At 43.4% G+C, this 16,210-nt stretch overlaps 1 long non-coding RNA gene across 5 annotated transcripts; it reads right to left on the bottom strand.

Annotated features, from left to right (window-relative positions):
* Positions 1-4,032: 4,032 nt before the first annotated feature.
* On the bottom strand, positions 4,033-14,308 carry LOC136749158 (uncharacterized). Of its 5 annotated transcripts, none has more exons than XR_010816717.1 (8): positions 14,209-14,308; positions 13,584-13,734; positions 12,943-13,326; positions 11,827-12,093; positions 11,127-11,223; positions 10,811-10,868; positions 10,413-10,549; positions 4,033-6,344 (listed from the first exon to the last, which is right to left on the bottom strand). It is a non-coding gene; the product is annotated as an uncharacterized LOC136749158 (long non-coding RNA). The 5 variants fall into 5 exon arrangements; XR_010816716.1 differs by having other exon boundaries at positions 13,584-13,710; XR_010816720.1 differs by having other exon boundaries at positions 11,127-11,217; positions 13,584-13,710.
* Positions 14,309-16,210: the final 1,902 nt, after the last annotated feature.

The raw sequence follows: 16,210 nt of genomic DNA, 5'->3' as shown, positions 1-16,210 counted from the left end.
GCCGGTCTGAGTATTTCACAATCCGCTCAGTTACTGGGATTTTCACGCACAACCATTTCTAGGGTTTACAAAGAATGGTGTGAAAAGGGAAAAACATCCAGTATGCGGCAGTCCTGTGGGCGAAAATGCCTTGTTGATGCTAGAGGTCAGAGGAGAATGGGCCGACTGATTCAAGCTGATAGAAGAGCAACTTTGACTGAAATAACCACTCGTTACAACCGAGGTATGCAGCAAAGCATTTGTGAAGCCACAACACGTACAACCTTGAGGCGGATGGGCTACAACAGCAGAAGACCCCACCGGGTACCACTCATCTCCACTACAAATAGGAAGAAGAGGCTACAATTTGCACAAGCTCACCAAAATTGGACAGTTGAAGACTGGAAAAATGTTGCCTGGTCTGATGAGTCTCGATTTCTGTTGAGACATTCAGATGGTAGAGTCAGAATTTGGCATAAACAGAATGAGAACATGGATCCATCATGCCTTGTTACCACTGTGCAGGCTGGTGGTGGTGGTGTAATGGTGTGGGGGATGTTTTCTTGGCACACTTTAGGCCCCTTAGTGCCAATTGGGCATCGTTTAAATGCCACGGCCTACCTGAGCATTGTTTCTGACCATGTCCATCCCTTTATGACCACCATGTACCCATCCTCTGATGGCTACTTCCAGCAGGATAATGCACCATGTCACAAAGGTCGAATCATTTCAAATTGGTTTCTTGAACATGACAATGAGTTCACTGTACTAAACTGGCCCCCACAGTCACCAGATCTCAACCCAATAGAGCATCTTTGGGATGTGGTGGAACGGGAGCTTCGTGCCCTGGGTGTGCATCCCACAAATCTCCATCAACTGCAAAATGCTATCCTATCAATATGGGCCAACATTTCTAAAGAATGCTTTCAGCACCTTGTTGAATCAATGCCACGTAGAATTAAGGCAGTTCTGAAGGCGAAAGGGGGTCAAACACAGTATTAGTATGGTGTTCCTAATAATCCTTTAGGTGAGTGTATATATATATATATATATTTTTTACAATTATATACCAAAGAACAAATATTATTTAAAGTAAAATAATTAAAAATATATATATAATATACTGTATGATTTCATGAAATCCTGTCACTGATCTGAGCTGCTGTTGCTTATTTTATAAAGTATTGTATATGGCAATGTACAGAGTTTGTTGTTATACCCACTTGAGGGGGCCCCTTTGCCTGGGACTTGCACCTGCGCTGCTGTTGGGGTGGGACCAGGGTTTTCACAATCATTATTCATTTATTTAGTCATTTGTTTAAAATACTTTTGGTATTTTACGTCTTAACACTGACATAAAATACCATACAATGCTACCACTGAGTTTGAGGAAGAGAGTGTGCGCAAAAGAACGATTTCATGATGAGGACCCACAGGACCCACCCCTCCGACCCAACCCACCCAACAATCAATTGATTTAAAACTGCAATTATCCTATTTTGTATTTGTTGTGAATCCTGGGTTTATGTTGAAGTATTTGCATTGGTTTTTATTGAATTGCTGTGTTGGAATTGTGTTTTTTATGTATATTTTATCTATATTTCACTTACATCTGTGTTTATTGTATGGTTTATTTTAGTATTCTTATGAAGGTTATTTGCTCTTATATTATAACAGTTGGTTCTATGTATGAGGACTAATTTGACTGAGAAATTAACTGAACTATTTTAATGGATATTGATTTTTCTATTGCCTAAATTGCACGTTGTGTACCCAGCTTTTATTTAATTGTTTATTAAAAATACTTTGTTATATATCCTGCTGGCATTTCACTCTCCCCTTTTACATCCAGCTTCCAGGGTTATTTGACCAGATCATCCTGGTAAAACAAAGGTGGTTTCAGCTACACGCTACTCTGTAAAATCCAGTTAGAACACAACCTCAATAGTACAGGTTTCGTTGCAATATTAAAATTGAAATGAGACCCTACTTGAAAGACATGAGTTTGACGGGATGAAACGCTGTTTGAAATGTTGAATACTGCATGCAATAGCGAGGCGGAAAGACAAAATAAGTTGAGGATGTCTAAACCCACAGTTAAAGTGTGTGCAGTGCAGAGGGAAAGGAGATGGGGAAGAAATCGAAAGCTAGTAAACCGAAGCATGTCACCAGGCTACTTCCATAAATTCAAGAAATTAAATTGGATGTGGCATCGCTTTGCAAACTAAAAATGGACATCACAGCCATCAAGGAAACAATGGCAACTACAAACTTAAAAACTGACATGCCGAGGTGCAGCGATGGGAAGTACAGGCGATGAGGTTGCAGGGGTTGTCAGCAGGCGGGGGTTAGCAGGTGCGACTAGCATTGTTTTCAATGCAGGAGCAGCGATCACTTCCAAGCCGACTGCCAGAGGAGAGAGTGGGGGTGCAGCCACAGCCGCTACAGTCACAGCAGCAGCAACCGCAGCAACAGGGAAACGCAGGGAGGTTACAGTCGCAGAACAGGCCGTAACCTGCAGCACCCAAGCGTTCCAACACTGTGCATCCAAACAGTGCTCACAATACAAGATTGTGTGCTTCTGTTCCAAATCGTCAGGTTCAACACTGGTCAGAACCCCAAATGTTGTGTCATGCCATATGTGAGCAAACTAAGAAGTGTGAGTTTGAGATTGAAACAGTTATGCATGGTGGGTTATTAGATGATAGTGGGTGGACTAGATGTGCAAAACTTGTAGGAAACAAATGTCTGTTACCAGAGCTGAGACTTAGATAAATGAATGAATTGATGGGACCTGAAAACTCTTTGAAGCTCATAGCAGCTAATGGTGTTCAAAACCCATATGATGGGTGGGTAGAAGTAGCTTTTAAACTGCTAGGTGGTGAGAATATAAAATAACTATTAGTGCCTGTACTAGTGACGAGTCAGTGTGTTTTGGAAAAGCCAATCATTGGTTTTAATGTTATAGAAGAGGTTATTAAGGAAATAGGTTACCGTTTAAATACTCCCTCCTCACCATCACTGACAGAGCAGTTATGTGCCACTTTTACCAAAATACCAAGCGATGAAATCGAAAACCTGATCAATGTAATCCAGACAGGTGATACAGATGCAAAATAGATAGTTGAAAGTGGTAAACGAAATTTAAAATTACCAAGGGGAAAGTTACAAAGATGAAATTCAAGGTTAGGTCACGAGTACGAACTGATGATTTAACCTTTTTGAACCTGTGAATGAGACAATGTGGTCCTATAGGTTAGTGGTCAGTGTGTAACATTGCAGGTTATATACAATGCAGGGCATGATGTAATTCTATAAAGGCAAATTAACAAGGATAAAAGTAATTTTCCCCAAATTAAAGTAACAATATTAAAGGGGAAGTGGGCTCTGCTGTGAACTGTGTACTAGAACCTGTCCAGGTTGACATGAAGAAAAGCGAATTGAGCAACAGCTCAGATGATGAAATGTGGGATCCAACTGTAGATGTAAGCCATCTAACAGAGCAACAGCAGAAAATAGTGAGGACAATGCTAAGGGAAGAGAATGCTACCTTTTCAAGGGGTGACAATGATATAGGAAGTATCGACAGTTTAACACTGCTTAGCTATGCTTCACTTGTAGAGCTTTCGTCTTGTAACATTCAGTATTCAAATAAAATAAAATAAGGTGTCTCAGTTTCAATGTATACTTTTCTGAAAATAATTTTCACTTTACAGATAAATGTGGTTTACTCGTTCAATGGGTAATCACATTAATTAGGAGTACATTTACGAGATACAGAAGAATGACAAGAATATATTCTTGTAACTTAAAGGTTAAACTTTAAATAAGCTTGATTTGGAAACACTCACCTAACACTAAATGTTGAGTACTACAGAAAATAACTGCAGACCCCCGCTAACTTTGCTAACATAAAGGTTTTTTTCCAAATGTTACATCAACACGTCTCAACACAGCAGCAAGCATCTTAGCTCTGCTTCACTTCTGCAGGAGCCTCTTGTTAAAGGCTCTTAAATGGTATTGCCAAAACAAATTAAATCTGCAGACAATAAAAAATGTTACATATTTTCATTTATTAACTTTCAAACAGCAATAAAACAATTTTCTAACCATTTTAACCCCTTCATTTTGTAAAAGAAGAAAAAAATGCCATACTTAGTAGAGGGGTTACATATGGGGGAATGTTTAAAAGGCCTGAGAGATTTAGATGATGTGCTGGTCTACAGCAAGTCATTTGAGGAACACATCAGACAGGTGTTATAAAGGTTAAGCAGTGGGAGAGCAAATGTGACTGGTTTATAAGAGAAATCAGATATTTGGGGAGAATTGTGTCGGCAGAGGGCAGTAAAATATACCCTGCAGACACAGCTGCGGTTCAGACATTAAAACAAAAAGATATCAGGGCTTCTGGGATGTTATAGACAGTATATAATGGTTTTCTCTAGAATTCCATAGCCATTATATGAGCTCCTGAAACTGGGGCAGGGGGTACCATCAAATGCACATTCATCAACAGAAAAGGGCAAAGTGTCTAAAGGGCAGAAAAGGCAGAATGGATCCTGGGTAGTGAAGTCCCAACCAGTTCAGTGGACAGAGCATCACCAATTAGTTCTGAATAGTCAAATTGATTGTTTGCTGCAGTAATGGGGTACCCTGTCTTTACTCTGCATACTGACACATCCCAGGAGGAGATAGGCGCAGTGCTTTCTCAACATAAGGAGGGTAACATGAGAGTGATAGCCTATGGGTCCAGAACATTAACACCATCAATTGGTAGCTGAATTGGCTGATTTCAATTTCACCGTCCGGTATTGTCCAGACTGTCGTTAGAAGCAGAGTTCATAGAGACTTGTACAGAAGAAATGTCCTTAGAAGTTATTAAGGCTGCTGTTAAGGCATTTGGAGTAAATGAGGAAGAATATTTGCCTTGGATTTTTTCTGTGACTGCTAATATACAGAACACAGAGGACACCGACATAGACCAGCAATGGAATTCAATAGTCAGCAAAAAAGAAACAGTGAAAGTGAAATCAAAGAGTTTAGTTTAAGGACTAGAGTGCTTCTGTGGGAATGGAAGAAACTGGTTTTAGACACAGATGGTGTTTTGTGTCAGCAAATGTCAGCTAGTGCTACCACATGAAGAGATGGGGCAAAATATCAGATACCCAAACGATGTGCCCTACCCCCCAACGCACAGACCTTGCAGACGGATAAACACTGCAGTCCCCACACACAGTCTAAGGGCACTACTATATTTTTACTGTATAATCTATGAAAGTGGAATAGTGTTCCTCTAATAGCCCTCTTGAACAGTCAAACACAAGAATGTGTCATCAATTTTGACAAAGCCCCTTAAATGGTCATTGGATTGTCCTCTCTTTACAGTCATTAACATGAAGGCTGGTGAAGACTCCTCTACTAATCTTATCAGAAAGACATTTAAAACACAAGTAGAACAGCTGTGCAATGTGCAATGATACATTCAACATATATATGTGTTGAAACAACAACTCCCAGCATCCAACACTTCCCAGATCAGAGTTAAATCGTTTTGCAATTAAATAATTTTAAAATCTGCTTTAAAATACATATTATTTGATCAAATTTACAAAATATCAAAAATGTGTGTCAAACATATTGCACTTGAAGTTTATTCAATTTAAATATATATCTTTACAAAGGAATCCTTCTCTTGCATTAACTGTTAGCAAAATAACCTAAAAATAAATACCAGCCCATAATATTTTACACACAAAATACCATCTCCAATATTAAAGCAAATATAATATTCTGTGATCGTCTGCAGTTTCACATATTCATCAGAGCATCAGTCCCAGCCCTGCCACCCTGATAAGCCTAATCAGGCTCTGAACTAAATAAGTTTTGGTCCCTGAGCAACTTCTCATGTCTCAAGAGGCAACTGTGCTCAATTACTCAGCTTCTGCTGCATCATCTGGGCTGAAAAGATCATTTCAGGACCTGTGAGTTTTACACAAACGTTTCAGTTCCACGCACAGCAGATTGCAGGGAATTCACTTCGGAAACCTGACAAGACTTTGAAGGATGGAGTGTCATAGTGTGTGTAGATCTGTCGATGGCCTGGCCATGTGGACGAGGCATTGGACCCGGCCTCCCTCCCCAGTTTGGAATAGCCAGGGAGTTTGCCGCAATGCTGGTGGAGAATGCAGGGATGAGAAGTGATGAATGCTGGGAAAGTAGGGTTTCCTGTACTTAAGTGTGGTGAGGGTGGGATTAGGGTCCAGATGCTTCTCCTGAAATGTAATGGAGCCCGTCACTCTGTTGGCCTCTTCAGCACACTGTAGACAACTGAGGGGTCATCTGGTTCGTTCCTGGAGGCTACAGTCCTTCATGGGGAACAAATATATATATATATATATATATATATATATATATATGTGTGTGTATAATATACAATTAATTGAAAACAACCTGAAAATTAAAGGGCTTTGATATTAGTTTAATTCATGACAATCTCTCAGATTCCTGTCCTGCTCTCTCCTTCCTCTCAGCGTGCACCTGCACACCATTGCCTCCCTAATCCCTCTAACCTCATTTCACTGCCTCTCCCCTCCTCCTCCTTCCCCTTCATTCCCCTCTCTGGAGGTCTGTGGAACTGCCACTCAGCTTCGCCTCCCACCACTCTCTGGATTTCCTCGCTCTCACCGAGACATGGATCTCCCCGGACAACTCTACCACCCCTGCCGCTCTATCCTCTCTGTTTGACCTGTCCCACTTCCCCTGTCTTATCAGATGGGGAGGAGGAACAGGGCTCCTGCTCTCCCCCTCTCTCCTCTTCTCTGTCCCCCGCTTTCTCTCACAACTAACAACTTTGAATTCCACGCAGTTGATCTCACCTCCCCCTCTCTCCTCTTCCTCCAAGTTCTTTACTGCCCTCTCAATCCACTCGCCTCCTTTCTGGATGAACTCGACTTTCTTCTCTCCTCTTTCCCCTCTCTGTCCTCACCTACCATCCTCCTTGGAGACTTCCATCCACCTCTCCAACCCCTCTCTCTCTTCTCATCTCCCCCCACTCACAGGGCAGACCACCAGCTAGACCTCATCTTCTCTAGAGCTGCTCCCCTACGACAATCTCCATGACACCCCTGGACATCTCAGACCACCAATTCATCTCCTCCTCCGTTTCTCTCCCCTCCCTCCACACCCCACCCACTCCCTCTGTCACCTTCCGCCGTAATCTCCATTCCGCCTCCACCCTTGCCTTCTCTGCTCTCACTCTCTTATCTTCCATTGATTGTTTTTCCCATCTGTCTGTTAACTGTGCTACCTACTCTTTATTATCCTCCCTCACCTCCTCCCTTGATTCTCTCTGTCCTCTCACATCCCTCCCCTCCTCAGCCTTGGATCTCTTCTGTTCTCCACTCAACCCGATACAGTCTGCGTGCCGCTGAACAGAAGTGGAAGAGGTCCAAACTCTCAGCTGCCCTCGAACTCTACCGCTCTCTACTGTCCACATTCTCCTTCTCACTCACCTCAACCAAGAAGTCTTAATTCCAATCACTGTTTGAATCCACTGTCAACAACCCCCACAAACTCTACTCAACCTTCTCCTCCCTCTTTGCCCCGCCTCCCCCTTCTGCTCCCTCGTCTCTCACTGCTGATGATTTTGTCTCCTTCTCCTGCAAGATCACAGACATCCATGAGCTCTTCAACAGTCCCACTCCTCTCCCATCACACCCTCATCATCATCATCTCATCACCTCTCTTTGACTCTGAACTATCCTCTCTCCTCCTAGGTCACAAACCTACAACGTGTGCTCTGGACCCTCTCCCCACTCGCCTCCTCCAAGTGACTGCTCCTAATCTACTCCCCTTCATCTCCTTCCTCCTCAACTCCTTCCTCCTCTCTGACTGTTTCCCCTCTGTATTTAAACAAGCTATCCAACTCCTCAAGAAACCTAACCTTGACACCACCTCTCCTCAGAACTACCACACTGTCTCCCTACTCCCCTTCCTCTCAATGACCCTTGAGCGTGTTGTCCACTGCCAGCTCTCTGCATCACTCACTCCTTGATCCTCTGCAATCTGGCTTCCGCACACCTCACTCCACTGAGACTGCTCTCCTGGCAGTCGCTGACTTCCTCAACTGTACTTGGGCGGCCTCCCTCTCCTCAGTCCTCATCCTCCTTGATCTCTCTGCAAGCATTTGACATTGTTGATCACTCCATCCTCGCACTCGCACCACCTCAAGCTCAACCTCTCCAAATTAGATCTCCTCTTTTTCCCCTCTCTTCCTCACCTTCTGCTGACCTCTCCATCTCAATCAACTTGGAATCCACCACACTCTCTCCCTCTTCTTCCACTAAAAATCTAGGAGTCACCCTGGATCCTGCGCTCTCCTACACTCAGCACATCACCACACTGATACGCACCTGCAGATTCTTCGTGAGCAACATATGCCGAATCCAACCCTTCCTCACCAACTACTCGACTCAGCTGCTCATCCAGTCCCTGGTCCTCTCCCGCCTGGACTACTGCATCTCCCTCCCGGCCGGCCTGCCTGCAACTACTACCCACCGCTCCAGCTCATCCAGAACTCTGCGGCTCGTCTGCTATTCTCTCTGCCCCGATTCGCACATGCTACTCCACTGCTCCGCTCTCTCCACTGGCTCCCGATACCGGCATAGTTCAAGTCTCGACCACATTGAACCGATTTACCTTCAGTCACTCATCTCTCCATACATCCCCTCCAGACCACTGCACTCTAACTCTGCCTCCTCTCCACTCCCCTTCCTCCAGAGTCACTCCTTCTTATCCCTGGCCCCTAAGTGGTGGAACGACTACCATATGTGGACCCCATATACACTCACCTAAAGGATTATTAGGAACACCTGTTCAATTTCTCATTAATGCAATTATCTAATCAACCAATCACATGGCAGTTGCTTCAATGCATTTAGGGGTGTGGTCCTGGTCAAGACAATCTCCTGAACTCCAAACTGAATGTCTGAATGGGAAAGAAAAGTGATTTAAGCAATTTTGAGCGTGGCATGGTTGTTGGTGCCAGACGGGCCGGTCTGAGTATTTCACAATCTGCTCAGTTACTGGGATTTTCACGCACAACCATTTCTAGGGTTTACAAAGAATGGTGTGAAAAGGGAAAAACATCCAGTATGCGGCAGTCCTGTGGGTGAAAATGCCTTGTTGATGCTAGAGGTCAGAGGAGAATGGGCCGACTGATTCAAGCTGATAGAAGAGCAACTTTGACTGAAATAACCACTCGTTACAACCGAGGTATGCAGCAAAGCATTTGTGAAGCCACAACATGTACAACCTTGAGGCGGATGGGCTACAACAGCAGAAGACCCCACCGGGTACCACTCATCTCCACTACAAATAGGAAAAAGAGGCTACAATTTGCACAAGCTCACCAAAATTGGACAGTTGAAGACTGGAAAAATGTTGCCTGGTCTGATGAGTCTCGATTTCTGTTGAGACATTCAGATGGTAGAGTCAGAATATGGCGTAAACAGAATGAGAACATGGATCCATCATGCCTTGTTACCACTGTGCAGGCTGGTGGTGGTGGTGTAATGGTGTGGGGGATGTTTTCTTGGCACACTTTAGGCCCCTTAGTGCCAATTGGGCATCGTTTAAATGCCACGGCCTACCTGAGCATTGTTTCTGAGCATGTCCATCCCTTTATGACCACCATGTACCCATCCTCTGATGGCTACTTCCAGCAGGATAATGCACCATGTCACAAAGGTCGAATCATTTCAAATTGGTTTCTTGAACATGACAATGAGTTCACTGTACTAAACTGGCCCCCACAGTCACCAGATCTCAACCCAATAGAGCATCTTTGGGATGTGGTGGAACAGGAGCTTCGTGCCCTGGATGTGCATCCCACAAATCTCCATCAACTGCAAGATGCTATCCTGTCAATATGGGCCAATATTTCTAAAGAATGCTTTCAGCACCTTGTTGAATCAATGCCATGTAGAATTAAGGCAGATCTGAAGGCGAAAGGGGGTCAAACACAGTATTAGTATGGTGTTCCTAATAATCCTTTAGGTGAGTGTATTGTTTACTGTATATCTTGTATACACTTGTGTAAATTGAAATTAGTAAAATGTATTATACCTTGAACTGCACTGTATTATTGCACTTTGTATTGCTCTTATATTTTGTAAGTCTCCCTGGACAAGGGTGTCTGCTAATAAATAATAATAATAATAATAATAATAATAATAATAATAATAATAATAATTCAGTGATACATGAGGAGAGTGACATTTCATTCTCAACTGTCCCCTAGAGCTGAGCCTCAGTTGACAGTTACAAATGTGTCAGTGTCTTCCTCTTTGACAAGTTGCGACTCTTTCAGTGCAGATCTAGCACTAGAGCAGACAGACAGGCCCTGATGGTGACAGAGAGAGCTGGAGACTTGCCTGGCTGTTGTCTTTGACTGGAAGAGAACGGTGGCGTAGTTGAGGTCGTCCCGCCCCTGTGCTGGGGCGCTGGGGTCCTGTCCTCTCTCTGGGGTGTCTGATGGGCCCACACTGCTGTATATGTCCCCTGTAGCTTCCTGTGCAGAGTTGGAAACAGGGACACTGTGAGTCACTGCACTGCCACTTTGCATCTCTGAAGAGTGGGGTCCTGTGCCCATGTGCTGCAGCTGTTTTTTCCTCTAGTGTCCTCAATGGCTGTAAGTCAGTATAACTCACAATATGGATCTGCGACCTCATTATTAGTCAGTATGTACATATATCACAGGACAGTGAAAGTTTACTGGTATATTAGTAGACTTTTCAAATTAAATCTATTGTTTAATTGTCAGTGTCTGTACCTTCACTGGAGCCGCTGTGTCTCTGTTGCTCTCCTCTGCAGATGGACCAGCCTTCCTCCTTTGGAGCCAACAAGACACAGAGAGCAGAGCAAGTAAGTCTCTCTGTCAGCTCTTCCTTTTACACACCGTAAACCTCCCCTTTAATATGTCCTGACTATAACAGTTCTATAACATGTCAAGAAACAACACGACCAGCATCCCCACACCTCACAATCCACAGCACTTTCTGAGATCCACACGGAGACACACAGCTATATTTTGCCCTGACAGTTCAGAAGATACAAACTCACACACATGCAGAGCTGAACCCACTGACCTTCTGACACAGACGAGAATCACTGCAGTGATAATACAGACGGACAGCGCACTCCCCAGGACAGCTGGCAGCAGCACTGTCTCCCACTCAGCTGGAACTCAGAGTCATAGTACAAACAGCATCAAATGACATTTTCAGCAGAGGGACTGAACTGCTTGTGTTAATGTAGTAGGAAACATATTAGTCATGATTACTGACGCTGATTTTAAACAACTTCAAGTAACACAGTAAACCAGCCTTCAGAGCAGGGTGTGTAATCACTCAGGTTCTTAAATTAACTCATGAGTCAGGATTTTTACACAGAGTGATCTGACAATGTTTCTACTGAATTGCACTCTCATGTCTCTGTGTATAATACGCACTGTACCTGTTATATTGAGAGGCACAGCTGTGGGCTCCATGTTTATTCTGTGCTTCACAGTTGTATTGCCCACTGTCTACAGACCTGCCCTGATCCTTTCTCCCAGACAGCAGCTCCACTGCTGTTAAACCAGGTGTATCTCTGCACTGGTGGCTTTGCATTGCTGCTGCAGGTCAAGGTGACAGAACTGCCTTCCACTATTTCACCAGAGGGGCTGAGGACACTTACCTTTAAGGCAGATCAAGAGCCTGAGATTTTGAGTAATTTATTCTGTAAAAAGCTTCCAAATAATTTAAATGACACTGAAATTGTACAGAGGCTGTAACTGAAGGTACTTACAGCAGACGTCCACAGTGAACCCTTCAGATTGGGTCTCTCTATACTCTCTTACAGCACAGGAGTAGTCTCCAGAGTCTGTACAGGAAACAGGATTCAAGCGCAGTGTGTTGGCGGGTGTCTGTGTGTGAGAGATGGGCCGGCCATTCTTAAACCAGGTGATCTGTGTCTGTGTGGAAGAGCAGCTCCCTATGTCACAGGTCAGGATCACAGCATCTCCTTCTCTCACTGCCCCATTCACTCCTGATGAGTTCATCTTCACCTGTAGCTCTGATGGAAATTAAAGGGTTCAGGATGACCAGTCAATATGAGATTAAACACCTTTGTTAACATTGTACTTTGCTTACATGTATGAATTAATGTTATTGTCTTTTCCTAAAAATGTTAATTCTGAGTGGCAATTTAATAAAAATAAAAATGTGAACATGAGTCTATCAATTCTAATCATTTTCAAATCATAAGGGGATCCTTGTTGTGTGTCATGATGCCAAGACATTGTGTTGTAGTGTGCAAGTAGTGATTCATGTGCAAAGATACACAGCATTCGAGAATCCAGTTTTGCTTATTAAACATCAGTCCAGTAGCATGAAGCAAACTGCAGATCCCTGGATTGGTTATGGAGGCAGATTTCTACAGCTCAGTGTAAGTGACTGTGGGATTCGCAGGTATTTCAATGTGCCGTGACAGATAAGAAAGCAGTCAGGAGATTTTTTCTAAACATAAAAAGCAAAGTGACTGGTTTCAATTCAGCAGACATGGCAACATATTGAAATAAAGTGCAAATCAAATCCACATAGATAAGGCATCGCCTCCATCGAGTGATATCTGTGGGTTTATAACTGTTGTAATGGGATGGTGTGTCAATCCCTGAGTTGCAGGCCTCATTAATGGCCGGGGCAGCACAATGATTTTAAGTGAATGACAGAGACGTCTGTCTCCCCTGGACCTCTGCACTGTGGCCTCTATTGACTGAGTCCTCAGACTGATTCCTACACACTGTTCTTCTTCAAGCTGCACTCGTCTTAAAACAGGATTGAGCTAAAACTGGCCGTGGCTTCTTGCTGAATCTACACTTCAGACACCAGACTCTTGATTAATTAAAACAATTACAGATCTTACCAGAGACAGAGAGAGTCACTCCAGTCCGACCAACCCATTTACCTCCAGGATGATTGGTTTCAAATCTGAATCTATATTCTCCTCTGTCAGCTGTTCTTACGTCCTTTATCTTCAAAGTGCAGTCCTTCTGTTTATTCCCCAGGTACTCTGCTCTGTGTGGGTATTCAGGGCTGATTGAACCCCCTCCACTGTGATACACATATGAGGATTCAAGACAGTCCCCATTATTGTGACACCACATCACTGTCTGCACTTCATATTTATAATTATAATTATTATTATCATAAGGATAATCATATGAACAGGGCAGGACCACAGAGGAGCCTCTCACAGCACAGATCTTGTCAGATTGATACCACACAGCCCAGCTCCCACCGAGGACACCTGCAGAAACAGCAGGTCAGTGGTCAGTGTTGACCAGTGAAGAGTCCAGCAGTGCTCAGAGTCATGACAGCCTCACAGGACACAGACACAGGATTGTGGAGCACGGCCAACAATACAATAAAGCAGAAGAACATAAAGAGCACATGTTAGTGGTTTGTGACAGCAGACGTGGTAAATCCACACAGTAGAAAGCTGGTGCACAGACTGCGTGCTCTCTAGTGCAGTGTGTGAAACAGTGTGACAGAAGTCAGTGTTACCAGGCAGGAGGAGCAGAGTGGCCCCCAGTAAGCGCAGTGTCTCTTCCACACCCATCGCTGAAGCGTCAGTTCTGTCCTTCTGCTCTCTGTCAGTGACGAGGAGTCGGACCACCTTCTATAGGGGTCACTGCAGACACACAGGAAACAGGAGCTGTAGGCACACAGTGTAAACACTTCCTATGTTGCTTCATAAATAGAGAAACAGCACAATGATGAGTCACATCTTTCCAGAATTATCATTAACAATGTGTTGAGAATAAAGCAGTAAGAAGTGTAGTATTGTTGGACTGTGAAGTCACAGTGTTGTGCAGGAGTCATTTACAGGCATGATCAAATATTAGCATGTTTATTTTTTCCAATCAATGAGAAATTAAAAACAGTCAAATAGTATTCAGTCCCACAGCAACTATCTACAAATCAGTTCAACACAATTGCACAATTAAATATTTCTGTCGTAGTCAAAATCATACAAACTCTTCATTAATTTATATAACTATCACTAGACTAAGAGGTGAAATTAGATTCAGCTCAACACATAGCTGATGCGTACGCCAGTGCACAGCTGGCCCATCCTATTGTCTGAGAAAAGGGGAGAACAACAGCAGCCCCCCGCTGTATAACTCACAGACCCCTGTGCTGTCCAGTGGAGTCGTCCTCTGTCCCGGGTGAAGAGAGCTCCTGCACTCAAACTCTGCTCTGATACTGACTGACCGACAGGGAAGAGCTGAAGAGAAGCTGATAGGGCTGTTTCACTACCCCACTCACACACAAAACAACTTCCTGTCAACTTCTCTTTTTTCAGTCTTTATTTTACTTTTTCTCAGTCAGATGTTGCATGGCAACAGAAATCAAAATAGTTAATTCTTGATACAGGTCTAAAAGTCAGTGCTGTTGATGCTTCTTTAGTCCACGCTCTGAGTGCAGTCCTGTGTTCCTGTGTGAAGCGCTGGTGATGAGGACATGGCTTTCTGAATTGAAACGGACTCTGAGAGATTAGGTGGGGGGGTGGTTCTCTGGCACATCTCAACATTAGCAGAGTCTTATTATTAAAGTAGATCTACTGGCCCTGAATGACATTAAGCCATTAAAGCTTACGACTTGATAACTTGATAAGTTGAGGCCCGTCGGGCTCAGGCTGAAGTGCAGGGCTCTTTGAGGGTGCATAAATGTGGAGTGAACATGTTAAAACATGGCATTTATTCAGATAATTAATCAATCACCATAACAAAAGCTAATCGCACACCTGTGTAGACTAGACAGGTGTGTATGAGGGAAAAGGATCTGGATAGAAAAACATGCTCCCACACAGATGCTACTTGCAAGTGTTATAAGGTCTTTGATCAGAACACTGCATTCTATTGAATTATACTTGCTAGTAGAGACTGTGCGAGAGCATCTTTTTCAAATGAATCAATCACATATGCAATAACATGGCAGCTAATGGGGATCTGTATAAACACAATAACACAAGAGAAAGGGTGTTATATGGTGACACATTATTGCTCTTCATACTCATATGTCATTAAAAGGATTTCATTGGATTGGCTAGATATTCATAGAGTCACGGTCTGTGGTTGGGTAAAAATATATAATCTCTAGGAATGATGACAGACAGTGATGTTGTTTCCATTGGTCATACCGCACGCCAGCAAAGAGTTGAAGAGACATTATTAATGTTTTATATAAACTGTATTATGTTTTATATTAATAATAATATGCAGACCAAGCAAAGTAAATGTATTTGCAAGTTGTTCAGGGCATACCCTCTAGACATTCCTGTCAATAATAGAAAGGGTCAAACTGCAGAAAGAGAGAGGGCTCACAGCTGTTTGTTAGAAGTCTGTTTGTGGACTTTTCTCCAGATAGGCAGGAACTGTTTATGTTAATGAGCGCCTGACAGTTGTTAAATGACGACCGTGGGATCGGACCTTTCTTAGTATATCAAAGGAAGAATCTGACCTCAAGATAACACTCTGGCAAACCCCCAGTGACAGACCCCGGCCACAGACCCACATGCCCTGCAATGTATAAAAGGCTGTGAAGACTCTGTATAGGATGTTGAAGAAAGTGTTTTGTGATAATTATATAATGTTTTATATTAATACTAGCATTAGAAGTAGTTTTGTATACAGACTGAGCAGATTAGATTTAGCAGGACAAGTAAAGGGTCAACAAGGTTGGTTTGTTTGGATCTCCTGTCAGTAATGAAAGATCACACAGTGCCGAAATAGCCTACAGATGTCTGCTGTGAATTTGTTTATGACTTAATCGTTTCTCAAGATAGGCAGAAATTGTTTCTGTTAATGGGCGATTGACACTAAGTAAATGACCACCGTGGGATCGCATCTTCCTAGTGCACATCAGAGACGGACATCTGCTTTTTGTATCCATCACCTCTTCACGGGAGGACAGATCGTAAACGGACCCGGACCTGTATCTTCTGACTGGATGAACGGCCATAAGATGTTACGTCACTTTCCTATAAAGCTGCGCTGATGTCTGTAAACATTAAGCCTCACTGGAGGAATCATTCCCGACGTGGCGCTTCCGAGCGGCCCGATTGAAGTTCTGTTTGCTTTGTCTCCGCGACTCTGCACTTATGTCAGACTCGGTTCTACAGCCTGTCC

Source organism: Amia ocellicauda, chromosome 5, assembly GCF_036373705.1.
Source record: "Amia ocellicauda isolate fAmiCal2 chromosome 5, fAmiCal2.hap1, whole genome shotgun sequence".
In the NCBI taxonomy this organism is placed as follows: domain Eukaryota; kingdom Metazoa; phylum Chordata; class Actinopteri; order Amiiformes; family Amiidae; genus Amia; species Amia ocellicauda.
This window is presented reverse-complemented; position numbering and strand designations above follow the sequence as displayed.